This window comes from Emys orbicularis (assembly GCF_028017835.1).
Source record: "Emys orbicularis isolate rEmyOrb1 chromosome 2 unlocalized genomic scaffold, rEmyOrb1.hap1 SUPER_2_unloc_1, whole genome shotgun sequence".
NCBI lineage: Eukaryota > Metazoa > Chordata > Testudines > Emydidae > Emys > Emys orbicularis.
In genome coordinates, this window is record NW_027045124.1 from 204,311 (window position 1) to 217,521 (window position 13,211).

At 42.0% G+C, this 13,211-nt stretch overlaps 1 pseudogene; it reads right to left on the reverse strand.

Annotated features, from left to right (window-relative positions):
• Positions 1 to 779: 779 nt before the first annotated feature.
• Positions 780 to 12,866, reverse strand: LOC135894765 (ATP-binding cassette sub-family B member 5-like; annotated as a pseudogene).
• Between the last annotated feature and the right edge of the window lie 345 nt (positions 12,867 to 13,211).

The window sequence follows — 13,211 nt, forward strand, 5'->3', positions numbered from 1 at the left end:
GCCGAGGAGAGCAAGGGGGACCCTGGGCAGTGGGCCCAGCACAGAGAGACACGTCAGCCAAGAAGCTCTGCAGGCCAGACTTGGAGGGGGAGCGTAACCCTGACAGGGCGGGGGCAATGCTGGGAAGACGGGTCCTGCCACTGAGAGTTTGTGTCCACCGCCAGAGCAAGTGTCCAACCCACAGCATCGCTGCAGCACAGCCAGGGCCTGAGAAGGAGGCCTGGGACCTACAAGAAACAGACTGTGAACTGCCCTGACATTCCAGAGACACTGTTTGTGATGTTCCCTGCCACAGAGCGGGGTGATGTGTTTCCTTTAACCTTTTCCCATTTTTCCTTATTCCTTTTAAAACTAATTGTTAATTAAATAAACTGTATTGCTTTAAATCTTATGTAATATTCAGTGGGTCAGGAAAGCATCCAGTGCAGAGAGAGCATCCCAGAGTGGGGACACCCTAGCCCCTGACCTAGGTGACCACAGCAACGTTGGGGGTCGAGCCCCCCAGGAATCTTGGGCCCAGCCTTGTTGCGGTAACGAGGACTCTGCCAGACAGGAGAGTGGAAGGGGAGTCCTCGATGGCAGGGAGGCCTCTGGGTAAAGGAAGTGGGAGCAAGGACTCAGATCCTTCTGCTAGCCCATTTCACCAGGGTAGTGCAGAAGCCAGGAAAGTTCCCCACAATAGCGGGACCATTCCCCCGCTTACACATAGCTGATTAAAGTAGTTACTAGAATGCAAACTGCTGTTCCGACCAACTGGTTTATTGATTATGAGAATTTACCTACAAAAACCAAGTGATAAAGCAAACACCACCTATAACAGCAAATGTGATGGAGAAAATGTTAGCTTCATGGCAGATCCTCTCCGGATCATCTTTTATTGAGAAGATCTGCAAAAATAGAAGGAAAAACATCCAAATATTTTGTTAGCCAGCCTATTAATAGATGCTGTATAACACTATAGAGACTAGAATGGAGTTTCTTACATACTTGGGGAAGAAGAGAGGAGAGTATTTATATGAATGAATATTTCAAGGTTAAAGTTAACGAGGACTAAGGGTTAAATTTTCAGAAGCCTCACACTGACTTTTCTGCCTCACACTGGCTCCCTCCTGATAGTCATGGTGCTGTACCTCTGCTGCCTGGCTACAGAGAATTACCTTTGTTCAGACCTCTAGGCACAGGTGTCAGAGACCGCAGTAATTATTGTGCCCATTCCCTGGCTTTGGAACGCTGACACAGCACTGAAGTCAAACTGAGAAGGAATGAAAAAAGCAATCTTGTTAGCAACTGGTTGGTCAGTGACTTCCTAATAGAAGTTGGCCCTCTGATGCCATCAGGAAACCTTTTTTCATGATGATATTCCAATAGGCATAATCTTTCAGGAACAGGAGCACTACAAGAGGCCCTACTTCACTCTATTCAGTGCAGAAAGACACCCCCCCCCCCATCCGCATTAGAGAGAGGAAAAGAAGGTGTGAGCCAGCGATTAGCCCTGGCTGAGACGATTTAGTTGGGGTTGGTCCTGCTTTGAGCAGGGGATTGGACTAGATGACCCCCTGAGGTCTCTTCCAACCCTAATATTCTATGATTCTATGATTAAACTACAGGAATGGGAACTTCTCCGTTCTACAACATGCTCCAACAATCATATCCTCTGTGGCTTTGGACAACTCACATCTCTCTGCCTCAGTTTGTGTAAAATAGGGATAATCCTTCCTTCGTTCCTTCACAGATACGTTGTGAGGACTCATTCATTAATGTTCATAAAGTGCTTTGTGAATGGCAAAAAAGTGTAATATAAATACTAAGGATTAGACCACAGAGAAACTATGTTAGCCAGAACCATTTTTAAATAGAAAGATGCAAACATGATATTCCTATGTTCTGAATTGTTTTACAAACCATGTTTATAATCTGCTTATGTTGGGCGCCCAGTGACCCAAGAAACAGTGGTGAAACTATGCTAGCATATTTTTGTGAAGAACTATGTATAAAAATGATTCTAACTACCCTGGTTTCACTGAAGTGTACATAGGGCCAATGCTACCAATCAGGTCAACTTAACTAGCCTCCTTCACAGTTACATTACGGAAAAGTCAGTACTCCACTTACTGTTATAATTTTAGCAAATATGATGCTCCACTAATAACAGCAGCTAGTGTCCCCAGTGCAATGAAAGGCCACTCGGACTTGTTTAATTTAAAAAACTTGAGGAAAGAAACTTTGGGAAGGTGTTCCTGGAAAAGAAAAACAGATTAAAATCAGATCTTTTATTTTTGTCAAATACAATTCAATTTTACATTTTTCAGAGAGCTGAGCTGCATTATGGTGCCTACAGGAAAAGTTGAGTTTAAGAACCCTGGACTAGTAGAGAACAAGGCAGGTAAATGGAATGACTAGAAGTGACAGGACTGGACAAAATCCATTCTAAAAACACCCTGGAATACTCTTAACAGCAAACTTTACATGGATAATTATGCTTTCTACTTACATTCAGTAGCACCTTTCACTCAAGGAAGCTCTACAAAGGAGGTTATGTATTACCCATATTTTATAGATGAGGAAACGACACACTCAGAAGTGAAGTGATTTGCTGAAAGTTGCACATTGAATCAGTGATACAATTTTAGGAAAAGGACACAGTCCTTTTGACTCCCACTGAAATAATCTTTGATATACACCCCCTTTCAGAAATGTTCTGATCTCTCTGGAAGAATTGTGCAGGTTTACCACTGAGCTGCTGAAGCTTTGCAGGATGAAAACAAAGACCCACGAACCAAACCAAAAAAATCTCGACTAAGCTCCAGTAAACCATTACCTCTTCAGGTGCAGCTTCTTCTTCAGCCTCTTTTTGTGGAACATGTTTTATGCTTGCTCTTTTCGAAATCAACCCATTGATGGGGAACGCTTCTTCATGATCTTTTAAGGTAATAGTTTCTGTTGATTCTTCATGGTCTTCTGTTTTAATAGACTTTAACACAACATAAATTCAGTCACAAATATATCCAAAAGGTCAGTGTAGTTGCATTAGGTAGACTTAGGGTTACCAGATGTCCTGATTTTATAGGGACAGTCCTGATTTTGGGGGCTTTTTCTTATATAGGCACCTATTACCCTCCACCCCCTGTCCCGATTTTTTACACGTGCTATCTGGTCACCCTAGGTAGACTCCACTTCCATTTGCAGGGTCATGTAGGTTCTCTGAGACCCTGACTGCTATTTTGGATTTAGTCCTCTGACTAAATTTGCTACTCATACCCTTATTTGGCAGAAACATAAGAGCATTTCTCCTAGTTCTTGGATTCTCACTCCTCACGTCCTGAAATCCAGCTACAGGCATCTTCTGTGTTCTCTACATATTTACACAAAAAGCTAACATTTTGTGCCAAGCATTAAGGAAGCCATGCTCACTTTCTTCCAAAGAGCCTAATCCTGTGCAGTTATTCCTGTGAGCTTCCATTGACTTTCAGAAGTGGGCTTTAAAGGTTGTAAGCAAACAATACATTCAAAAATACTTTGACATATTGTTTTAATTCTATTTTTTAAATGGTTTGCAAAACTCCTGAGAATACATGTGTGTTCTCCCATTTTAGGCCGAAATCCTGGCCCCATTGAAGTCAGTGGCAAAACTCTTATCGGCTTTGATAGGGGGAGGATTTCATTCCTAGTATTTTGAAAAAATTTCTTCTGAATTTCCTTCTAGTTTATCTTCCCACAGTTTCAAAGTGAGTTGATTCTAAATTGCACAGATGAAAGAATCCATGACAGTATAACAGTTCTAAAGTATAACATATAAGTAAGTTTCCTACTAATATGGTTTAGGGTTTCCAGGGTCAGAGCAGGCCATACTCGTCTTGAAACTGTTTTTTAAAAACAAACAATTTTCAAAGTATATTCAAGAGTTTTCTAAAATATGGCTTAAAAACAGCCTAGTTTTATCTATTGGCCATTCTTAAACTGTGTTGTTAACAGGAGTGGTTTTAAAACCATGGGAACATAAATGGTATGAAAAACACTGCTTTAAAATTCTTCCACTGTCACAGCCTTAGTGCCAGTCCAGGCCTTGTCTCTATTAAACAAAACTACTAGCACGTCTCTCACAGTTGGGCTAGCAACGGTGACAGAACCAGGTAGATCAGCCTCTATTCTAACCCTGGTTAGAGAACATGGTAGTAAAAATGCCTGTGCTCTGCCTACAGTACGCTAGCACCATTTCTACCATTGAAGTTCCACTGGGTGCTAGAGCAACAGTGGGGGAAAATGCTGAAAATGGTGTATATACACACCTGCACTACAACTGTAATTGTACAAGCACCTGGTTGTCTAGCAAAGTTAGGGGGCATCTGGATTCTGACAGATTCTGTGTGTAGTGTGGATCCAACATCAAAATTAGGCAATAGAATTACAGACTAGACTGTTACCTTTTCTTTGGAACCCCCTTTGTGCTGTGAAAGCTTCCATCCATCCCTTTAGTTGGGATTCCACACACAGCAGTTGCCAAAGGAGCTGTGCTACAAGGAAGCTGGAGGGTGGGGAAGGGGGCCGGATTTCAGCACATCCTGGGGTATCTGTGGGTTTGGGGAGGCATGGGGGGAGGAGCAAACCCCAGTGACATGTACAAACAGAACAATCTTGGTTTTTCGCAGGAGGCGGTGATTTGGCTTTTAGTTACCATTGTGCCTCTCACTTCTTGGCAGAGTAAAGAACTTAACACATGTACTAGTGTATGCGTGACCTGCTTATTGCTCTATCTTTTAAATAAATGAAGTTGATATGTCACAAACAAGGACTTTCACAGCAAAACTTTAGTATCTTTGTAAGGTACCTGTGCTGCTGCAAGTGAATAATATAACCCCCTTTTCTCCATCAGCTCTGAATGTGTTCCTACTTCAGCCACAGCACCATCAGCTATGGCCACTATTACATTTGCAGTCCGAATGGGGGAAAGCCGATGAGCTATTACAAGAGTGGTTCGACCTTTGCTGGCCTGTAAACAAACAACCACATTGTAATTTGTGTCCCCTGTGGCTTGGAGATGTAATGTAATTTACTCTAATTGGTCATATTGAGTAGTTACTCCCATTGATTTCATTTGCTAAACACCCTGACAATCCATGAGTTTTTCCACAACTGACAACTAAAACCATTTGTATCCTGGTTCTGTCTCTGCTGAGCTACAGGACACCTGCTTGTCAGCATCCACACTAAACAAACTCAGAAAGCTTGTTTTGCTTCCCCTGATTTTCTTGACTCTCTCTCTCTTTAATTATTCTATTCAAAATTTAAAAAGCTAAACTCTGAGCTGCTTTAGGTTATGCCATGTGGAACAGTCTCATAGGGACTGATTCCTTGCAGAGGAGCAGATGGAGCAACATGGGCTCTAGCCCTGCCCCAATGTTATATAATAATAATAATAAGAAGAAGAAGAAGATGACCAACAGGATCTTGTAAGGGGGATAAGGCAAAATGCCACATTTATTTTATATACAATAAAAAGATCCGAATATACAATTCTATATTACTACTATTCCTTACTTATCTATATATCCATTTATACAATCATTCATACAAGTTCTGCAGAGTTGTTATAGTTACCAGCCTAGAGGTTGCTCATGACAGAGTACTGGCCAGGTAGCCTGGACACAAGGATGGAGCCGAGTCTTTGTCAGATGCGCATCCGATGCTCCTGGAGGGTGGTCGCAGAACAAGTCTCATAGTCCTCAGCCCTTAGAATCCGTTTTTATAGGAATTCATTCCTATGTTAGTCTATGGGAATTGCTTCATCATGCTATTGTCATGATGGCTCCATGATGACTATCAGGTGTTTATTTTGTTCTTCAGTTCTCTCATCCTTGGGATGGTTGGGTAGATTCCGGTTTGCCCTCTGGGGGCCATCCAGTTGTCTCCACTCTGCGCATTCTTCGGCCGATGGATATTGAACACTTAGGCTGGCACTTCCCTGCTCATTCATTTATTATCTACACCAAGCATCCGTCCACATCCATTCTCTATCTCTATTTTAGTCACAATTGTTATTTTGCTGTCTCTCCCGACTTTAACAACTCTCGGGGTGTTACAAAGTTACTTGAGCTTCCCGCCATATAACATTAATAACAAAGCAAGATAAAAACTACAAAGGGTGGGAGTCTCTGTGTGCTGTTTCTGTTGTTACAAAGTATCGCTTTGAGAACAGACTCTCTGTCTTAGGATGTACTAACACAATTAGCAGCTTGCGAGTTTCACACAGAGAGGGGGAGAAACAGAAAGCAAGAGACCTCTTAATTAGCAATGCCCTGGAATTTAAACCATGGGGATTCAAAAACTTACTTGTGATTTTAGTACAGACCTTCTTTAATATGATCCAACACCAACATGCCTCTATATAGGGGCCCAGGTAGCATGAAGTTGGCTACGCTAGCCTCACACCTCCCAGGAGTTTTCCTGAACTGTAGGAGCTCTCAACTGTCTTCTTGAAGGTTCTGTAAGTGTCTTCTTTGCTTCCAGAGTGGCATAAAGACACCCAGGACACATCTACTCTGCAATATCTCACCTGAGGCTGGCCCAGGTCAGCTGACTCAGACTCATGGGGCTCAGTCTGTGGGTCTATAAAATTGCAGTGTAGACATTCAGGTTGAAACCCAGGCTCTGGGACCCCATGAGGGGGGAGGGTCCCCGAGTTCAGGATCCAGCTCAAGCCCAGAAGTCTACCCTCAGTTTTATATCGTGAGCCCCACGAGCAAAAGTCTGCGGACACGGGCCCACTCACAGGTGGTTAATTGCCGTGTAGACATACCTTAAAAGGTACCTGGTTCACATTCATGTAGTCCCATTTGAAACAGGACGATATTAACATGAGCTAGGTACCTTTTAAAGGGCAGTTAGAGCACAGCACTGTACCACGCTTCACAAATCACACCCCTTTGGTGCACTTTGCCAGTGCCATGTAGACAAATCGTTCATCAGTGCTGAGGATCTGTTTTCTGGAGGGAGTAGCCACGAGTGACATGCAGTGGAATAATAATCAATGCACACTTCTTCGGCAGTGCACAACTCTATGAAAAGCATGAACTAGAAGGTATCAATATTTACACACTCAAAAGATTAACATTACTGTAGCACTTCTTAATACCCCATTTGCATTTTTGTTAGCATTGGTCTGATGATCTGAAAGTACAGAAATAGCGATTGTACCAATTCAGATGTTTGTGTATTTAAAATTGATTTTCAAGAAAAGGACAAGATGTTGATTCTAAAAGCTCTAACGGTGACAAATTATTTGCCAAAGGGCAAATGTTGCCCTCACTGATTTGCACCCTATTTACAATCTGATGGTAGCCAATGGGTTTGCATGTGCATCAGGGCAACTTTTGGGCCCCATAACCACATAACAATACATTCATTATATCTTAGTGATTTAGATCCCAGTCTTGCACTAAGGGCTCACCCATACAGAGCCTCACTGCAGGATTGGGCCACCGTGAGAGTTACCACGTGGTTACTGTTGTTCCCAGTGGGGTTACAGCATTGTTACTGCTGAGCAATGGGCAGCATTTGGCAGTAATTGAGTAAATCATCCCTGTCATTGCAGTACAATAATAATCTTGTTCATCTATTCCTTGCTTTGAAAGAAAATATATTTGATTCAAGAAGATGGAACTAGAGGTTGTGTCAATAACCCAGCATTTACCTTTTCCAGTGCAGCTTGCACTACTGACTCACTTTCTGTATCCAGGGCGGATGTGGCCTCATCTAACAAGAGAATTTTAGGGTTGCGCACCAAAGCTCGAGCTATGGCTATTCTCTGCTTCTGGCCACCACTCATCTGGGATCCTCTTTCTCCTACAAGGGTATTGAATTTCTGAGAAAATAGCAGCGACACCATCAGTTTTGCAGTCTAAACAATTAACCACTAAATAGAGCTTGATTCACTGTCCACTGAAGTCTATGGAGAGATACGCCACCCCCCAATCTTGATTTCAATGGACTTTGGATCAGGCCCACAGTGAGAGCAAGATAATTCTGTATTTTGGGAGCACCCTAGTGAAATGAAAGCTAAGGTTATATAAAAAGAACAGGAGTACTTGTGGCACCTTAGAGACTAACAAATTTATTAGCGCATAAGCTTTCGTGGGCTACAGCCCACTTCTTTGGATGCTGTAGCCCACGAAAGCTTATGCTCTAATAAATTTGTTAGTCTCTAAGGTGCCACAAGTACTCCTGTTCTTTTTGCGGATACAGACTAACACGGCTGCTACTCTGAAACCTAAGGTTATATATTGTCTGATCCCCAGAGTGCAGGACACAAATCCCATTTGGAATGAAATCTACACAAAGTCACTTTCAATAGCAAAAACGTTCCCACAAGCAGGTGGTCATGGAATTTTTTCAGATGGGTACTAAGGACCAGAGGGGCATCCCAGGGTGATAGAGGGAGTTTCTGCTTGATCTGGTACTGGAACAAGGTTTCTGATGTGAAAGACCCAAATCTTATCCACTCAGCCGCAGCATCCCTCAAAAAAATACATGTCAGATCTGCTGCCCTGATTCAGCCAGGTACTGAAGCACCTGTATAACTTGAAGCACTAGGGTGACCAGACAGCAAGTGTAAAAAATCGGGATGGGGGTGGGGGGTAATAGGTGCCTATATAAGAAAAAGCCCCAAAATCAGGACTTTCCCTATAAAATCGGGACATCTGGTCATCCTATGAAGCACATAAGTAGTTCTGTTGACAGTGAGGATACTCATGTGCCTGAAGTCATGCACATGCTCAAGTGCCTTATTGAACTGGGGCCTTTGTGCCATAAGCACTACCCTGATCACCACCTTATATGCCTAAAAATACAAATTTTGAATGACACTGCAATTTCCACTCTTGGCCACAAGGTGGCTGTAAAAATCAATGTTTCCCTGCTTACATTTATCAGCTGTTGCTGAGTTTTGGTTACCCATATTCTGTGATTTTGCAGAGGGGCAGCTGTCCCTCAACTTGGGGCTGAGATTGAAGGAAAGACAACCATAGTTCTTACTTTTAAGATGCATTTATATCAGAGTCATTCATGCTTCCAGCTTTGTTATCCCTCCCCCGACCCAGCCCGGATTTATTTCCATTTCCTTACATGTCTGTTTCAGAGAATTTAGAGAAACATTGCAATTGATGTAAATTCCTTCTGTCACACACACAAAAAATGGTTTCTTTTATGGGCATATCTCAATATCTCACTTTATTTCAGTTCATTTCTAAGAATGCAGGTTATTTTAAGTACCATACTTACATCAGGAAACTCCATGATAAAATCATAAGCATTTGCTTCTTTTGCTGCATTCTCAATTTCTTCATCAGTTACATCCTCTCGACCATATCTTATATTGTTTCTAATTGTTGTCCCAAACAGAACAGGTTCCTGACTGACCACACCAATGAATTCTCGGTAATGTCTCAGATTACGGGACTTTATGTCCGTCCACTATGATCTAAAGAAAAAAAAGACTATGAGAGCCTGAGGTTGTATATTATTATTTTTCTTATTATTTTCTATTATCGTAGCACCTAGAAGCCCTAATCATGGACCATGACCCCATTGTGCTAGGTGCTGTACAAACAGATCAAAAAGACCGTCATGTTCTTGAATCTTTCTAAACCTAGAAATGTTTCAGACAAAATCTTCCCATTCAGTTTGTTAGGGCAGATTTAGGATTCATGAGAAAAGTGAGGATTTATTTTTGTTTCAGTGAAGAAGTAGTCCTTGGCCAGATGTTGCCATACACCAAGTGGAGATTTGCCTCTGCTGGGCACCACACCTGCAGTAAGGCCAAAGTAAAGGAAAAAGGAAGGGGCCCTCAATCTGAATCCTACCATCCCTAACATAGTGTTGGCTGGAGATATTTTTCATTTTTGCAGGAAAGGAAAATTTGAAACTAGCGGAGGCCATCTCTGCTTATCAACCATATGGTATTATGGTTTAATGACACACACCCTAAAGCCTGCATGAAGCATGGTGCAAGGAGGATAGAAGGGAAAAAGAACAATCATCATGTATCTTAAATGGGAGATCAGTCCTATGCAGGTAATCCATATGGTGGAGGAGGTAACACAAGGTTTGGCACTTTACACTTTAGCTGTGCTCAGAAATGGCCATGAAAATTCTTTGTCTGGATAGCAAATAGGAGGGGACAGATTTAAGCGTCAGGCAATCTTTGAGATGAACACCGGTCTTCTACATACACTCTCACAGGACCGTGTGACACTGGAGCCGGGGTGGGGTGTGCTTGGCTGTATTTTGTTACAGTGCTATTTTTTCCCATTTCACACATGAAGGGGATCACCATTATGTAGTGGCCTGGAGGACAGAGTTGCGAGAAGGCCAAGCCCAGAGACTGTCCTATCAGGACCCTGGCCCACTTCTCCAAAACTCGCTTGCCAAGTCACAGCGCCAGGACAAGAAGTTCAGGTTCTGGAGTGAGCCGCAAGGATGGAGTAACTTAAGTATGGATAATCAGTGGCCTCACCTTCCTACATGGTCATGTTACCTCAATCGATTTAGATACATATATGGCCCCTATCACTGTGGCACATGAACACCTCTAAAGTAGTTAAGCTTAAAAAACAATAGCCTCTCTCTCCTCTCATCACATACTATATTAAATACCAGGAGCCTCCAGGTCCCTCGGAGGAGCATGGATCTGATCTACTAGTAGATCTACAGTAGATCTGAATAGCAGGTAGCAGGTGATTTGAACTGAGCTCTGGGGCCAGACTCATTGGCAAAGATCTGCCAGCAAAGGACAGATCTGCATTTAGATGGTCCCTCCTAAATAATATTTAATAATTAAAAATTGTATTTATTTCAATTCAAGACAATATCTACCCTCCACAGGAAACCCTATAAACAACACTGTTAAGCAAGTAGGCTACCCAATATGCAGGACACCAGCCAAGTGTGTGTTTGGGTGTTCTAAATCCAAGCCCAGCATCTGCAACAAATTCCTAATGTAAAAGGTGAGGCTGCTCAGAACAGAAAACACCCTACAGTATTTAAAAAGCTTGCCAGTGATTTATATAACTTCCAAGTGATCCACTCTCTGAGGGCTGTAAGGCTCACTTTGTAAGAGTTAGACTTTTGTTAAATCTCCCAGCATCAGATGGGAGGAACAGGGGCTGATTGGCCCAAAATCTTGTGTATTATAGTTGGGTACAATATCCCCAACTTTGTGCTCCACTTGTCTCCTTTCTCCTCGAGGACTTGTATAGCTATAATTCTTTGTATATTACTATTTTAATACCTATGTAAACAGTACTATGCTCTAGAATGGCTGTACTCACCACTTCTTCCTGTGGATCATAAAACCTGTGAAGCAGCTGGACCATTGTGCTCTTCCCACATCCACCGCTGCCAACCAATGCCACCGTTTGTCCATAGTCAATTTTCAGAGTGAGACCTTTCAAAACCTTGTGGTAGTTAAAAAATAAAATGTAGAACAATCTCAAATTAATGAGATTCTGTCACTTAGGGTGACCAGAGGGCAAGTGTGAAAAATCGGGACAGGGGGTGGGGGGGTAATAGGTGCCTATATAAGAAAAAGCCCCCAAAATCGTGACTGTCCCTATAAAATTGGGACATCTGGTCACCCTACTGTCACTAAATTCTGCCAGATTTATCCCTGCTACATTTTCAAAACCCACTCATTCTCATTGCAAATTCTGGCTCTGATCTTGTCTCATACCTCAACCACTGGAACCTGCCCTTCCTGACACCTCACATACTCTAATTTGTCCAGTGTTCTGCAGCAAAAAGTCATCTACTGTCATGATTCTGACCACAGTCAGTCCCTCTTGAAGTCCTTCCATTGGCTCCAGCATGCCTCCTGCATCACAGTCAAGCCCTTGGGCTCACCTTCAGGACCCTGCATAACTTTGCTTCTTCCAATCTCTCTTCTCTTGTCCTTTTTAGAGGCCACACCTTTCTTGCCTCACTCAGCTCAAACATTCCATTGGCTGACAACCCCTTTTTACATTCTTCTCCATCACTCTTCTCCATGCCTTCTTTTATGTTTCCTCTGTACGCATGGAACTCAAATCAACCGCCTGACTCCAATCTGCCGTGCTTCCATCCTGTCCTCTAAAGCACACAACTCTTTTAGCATAATACAAAAGTAACATGCCATATTTCAAGTTGTAGTCACAGTGACTACAACACAGCACAGAATAGGTGTTTCTCCTACCTGGACATCTGGTCTTGAAGGGTAACTGAACTGTACATTATTAAATTCAAGTGTTCCCTTTATGTGATCGGATTGTGTCCATCTGAAGAAAAACTATCTATAGTGGGTTTCTGGGGAGTGGACAAAAATTAAAATTTAAGCAAATAATTTACAAATGCACAGTTGAGGGAGGGAGATATCATTATAGCCTGAATATTTCATATTTTTATTCTACAATTTAAAACATCTTCCACACCACACCCATTTTAGCATTGGGTAGTTTGCAATCTAAGGCTAGCTGCCATAGTTACTTTGCTTTGGTAACTGCATTCTGTTCTTTGTAATTTCCTTTTAAGAGCCTGAACATAATGTTTCTTTCTAAGCCAGTTTGGTCTTTTTCCATTTGGCAAACACTAATTTTTTCCTCCTTTATTTTTCAATGGAAATTACCATGGCTTTTTGCTTATTACTACTTTATTTTTCTATTGGCATCATTCGTGCTCTCATACAAGATAATAGCCCGATTATGAGGACAGGGTAGAAGGATCCATACCTGATCAATTATCTTGAAAACTTTAAAGGCAGCTCCTCTAGCAATAGAGAAAGTTTCAAAGTGTGGTGCTGCTGTGCCCAGGCAATAACTACTAAAAGTTACGCAGAAGAAAACCTAGAGGAGGAAGAAGTTGAAACCCACACTGAAAACAAATCCAAAATTAAAGGCTGGTCCTATAGTCTTGATTTAGGCAACACTCCCATTTATGACCATTGGAGCTATGCCTCAGAAAAGACCGCAGGATCAGCCCCAGCATTGCTGTGTCATTCACAAGACATTCCTAAGTATCAAAAGAATAAAGTTTAAACCTTGGAATGCCAGCACAATACCTTATAGTCTGGAACAATAGAAACTGAGAAGGATTTTTGCCAAAATTCTATGGAATTTCTACATAAGAAAGAAAGAAAATGATTATTTTTGTTTTCTATTCTACTTGCCTCTATTGTAGTATATTTTAAC